The sequence below is a fragment of the Procambarus clarkii genome, chromosome 40, assembly GCF_040958095.1.
Source record: "Procambarus clarkii isolate CNS0578487 chromosome 40, FALCON_Pclarkii_2.0, whole genome shotgun sequence".
NCBI lineage: Eukaryota > Metazoa > Arthropoda > Malacostraca > Decapoda > Cambaridae > Procambarus > Procambarus clarkii.
Genome location: NC_091189.1, coordinates 17,380,300 through 17,383,265, shown reverse-complemented (window position 1 = coordinate 17,383,265; position 2,966 = coordinate 17,380,300).

Below are 2,966 nucleotides of genomic sequence, written 5' to 3'. Positions count from 1 at the left end.
TTTGCGGGATATCACCTCCCAGATCGTACCTTGTTTTCAACTTTCTGCTCCATTCGCCTAATTTCATTACTTTACACTATCCTGAGTTGAACTTTAGCAGCCATTTTCTAGACAATTCCTCCAGTTTGTCAAGGTCGTCCTGTAGTTTCTGTCTTCATCTGTTTTGATTCTTCTCATAATTTTTGCATCATCAGCAAACATTGAGAGGAATGAGTCTATACCCTCTGGAAGATCGTTCACATATATTAGAAACAGGATGGGTCCAAGTACTGAGCCCTGTGGGACTCCGCCGGTGACATCTCGCCACTCTGATGTCTTCCCCTCGCAGTTACTTGCTGATTTCTAGTGCTTAGATACTCCCTTATCCACTGGTGCACCTTACCTTTTACTCGTGCCTGTTGCTCCAACTTTTGTAACAGCCTTTAGTGAGGTACTGTGTCAAAGGCTTTCTGATAGTACAAGAAAATGCAATATGCCTACTCTTCTCTTTCTTGCCCAAATTTGTGTTGTTTGGTGATAGAATTCTATTAAACCTGTGAGGCAAGATTTACCATCCCTGAACCCATGCTGGTGGTGCGTCACAAAACTATTTCCCTCCAGATGCTTTACGAGCCTTTTCCTCACGATCTTCTCCATCACCTTGCATGGTGTACAAGTTAGGGAAACTGGCCTGTAGTTCAGCGCCTCTTGCCTGTCACCCTTTTTGTATATTGGGACTACATTAGCTGTCTTCCAGCTTTCAGGTAGGTCTCCTGTTTCCAGTAACCTGTTATACACTATAGAGAGTGGCACACTTAGTACCTCTGCACCTTCTTTTAGTATCCACGGTGAGATTCTGTCAGGCCCAACAGCCTTTGTCACATTCAGCTCCAACAGACTCCTTTTGACTTCATCACTGGTGAGGTCAAATTCCTCCAAGGTTACTTGGTTTGCCTCCTCATGTAGTGCAGGAACTTCTCCTTGTTCTATTGTGAAGACCTCCTGGAATCTCTTGCTGAGTTCTTCACACATCTCCATGTCATTCTCTGTGTATCTGTTCTCCCCTTTTCTCAGTTTCATCACTTGTTCACTGCTGTTTTCCTCCTGATGTGGCTGTGGAGCAGCTCTGGTTGAGTCTTAGCTTTACTCGCGATGTCATTTTCATACTGTCTCTCTGCTTCTCTCCTCACTCTGATGTACTCATTCCTGGTCCTCTGGTATCTCTCCCCGCTCTCTGGTGTTCTGTTATTCCTGTAGTTTCTCCATGTTCTTTTACTCAATTGCTTCGCTACCTTACATTCCTGATTGAACCATGGATTCTTCTGTTGCTTTTCATTTTTCTCCTTTCGGGCCAGGATAAACCTGTCTGCAGCTTCCTGGGATTTCTAGGTGACATAGTTCATCATATCCTATTCAGTCTTTTCTCTGAGTTCTGTCTCCCATGGTATTCCCATTAGGAAGTTCCTCATCTCGTCATATTTCCTCTTCGGTAATTTAGTCTTTTCCCTTCCAATCCCATCCTTGGATAGGTTATCCCTACCTCCACCAGATATTCAAATGTCAATACACTCTGATTACTCATTCCCATGAGGGCTTCAAATTTGACTTTCCATATTTCAAACTCATTGAAGGTGAATATCAGGTCGAGTCTAGCTGGTTCGTCATTACCTCTCATTCTTGTGGGTCCCTTGACATGTTGGCTCAGAAAGTTCCTTGTTGTCACTTCCAAGAGTTTAGCTCTCCATATATCTTCACCACAATGTAGGTCCCCATTCTCCCAGTTTATCTTTCCATGGTTGAAATCACCCATGATTCAGAGTCTGGAGCCATTCCTGCAGGCAACTGAAACTGCTCTCTCTATTATGTTATTGGTTGCTATGTTGTTGTTGTTGTTGTTGTGTGTACTTACCTAGTTGTGCTTGCGAAGGTTGCGCTCTTGCTCTTTGGTCCCGCCTCTCAACGGTCAATCAACTAATGTACAGGTTCCTGAGCCAACTGGGCTCTATCATATCTACACTTGAAGCTGTGTATGGAGTCAGCCTCCACCACATCACTTCCAAATGCATTCCATTTGTCTACTGCGGAAAATTTTTTTTTCTAACATCTCTATGGTTTATTTGGGCACTCAATTTCCACCTGTGTCCCCTAGTGCGTGTGCCCGTTGTGTTAAAAAGTCTGTCTTTATCTACCTTATCAATTCCTCTGAGAATCTTGTATGTGATAATCATGTCCCCTCTAACTCTTCTGTCTCCCAGTGACGTGAGGTTTAATTCACGTAGTCTCTCCTCGTAGCTCATGCCCCTCAGTTCGGGTACTAGTCTGGTGGCAAACGTTTGTGTGTGTGTGTGTGAGTGAGTGAGTGTGTGTGTGCGCGCGCTTGCGTGGATATGTGTGTGTTTAATCCACACATCAATAAATTGTCACGCTCATTTTAATAGTCACAAATCTTGTTGATATTAACCAACAACAATTCCGATCTCCGCGAAATAGAAATGCGATACAAATTGCACTTTTATCCGATGCCGGATATGTTTAATTATCCGGAAATTTTACCGTAATTAATATTATTCCACAATTATATTTTTCATTAATAAACCCTTTTATTTTGCTGGCGGGAGAGGCGGTGGAGAACCTGTTAGGCTTTTGGTTTGTGTGTGTATGTGTGAGAGAGAGAGAGAGAGAGAGAGAGAGAGAGAGAGAGAGAGAGAGAGAGAGAGAGAGAGAGAGAGAGAGAGAGAGAGAGAGAGAGAGAGAGAGAGAGAGAGAGAGAGAGAGAGAGAGAGAGAGAGAGAGAGAGAGAGAGAGAGAGAGAGAGAGAGAGAGAGAGAGAGAGACAGACAGACAGACAGACAGAGAGAGAGAGACAGACAGACAGAGAGAGAGAGACAGACAGACAGAGAGAGAGAGACAGAGAGAGACAGAGAGACATCAAAGACATCAAGACAACATCAAAAGCCTCTATGATATCCAGCAAGAAAATAACATAA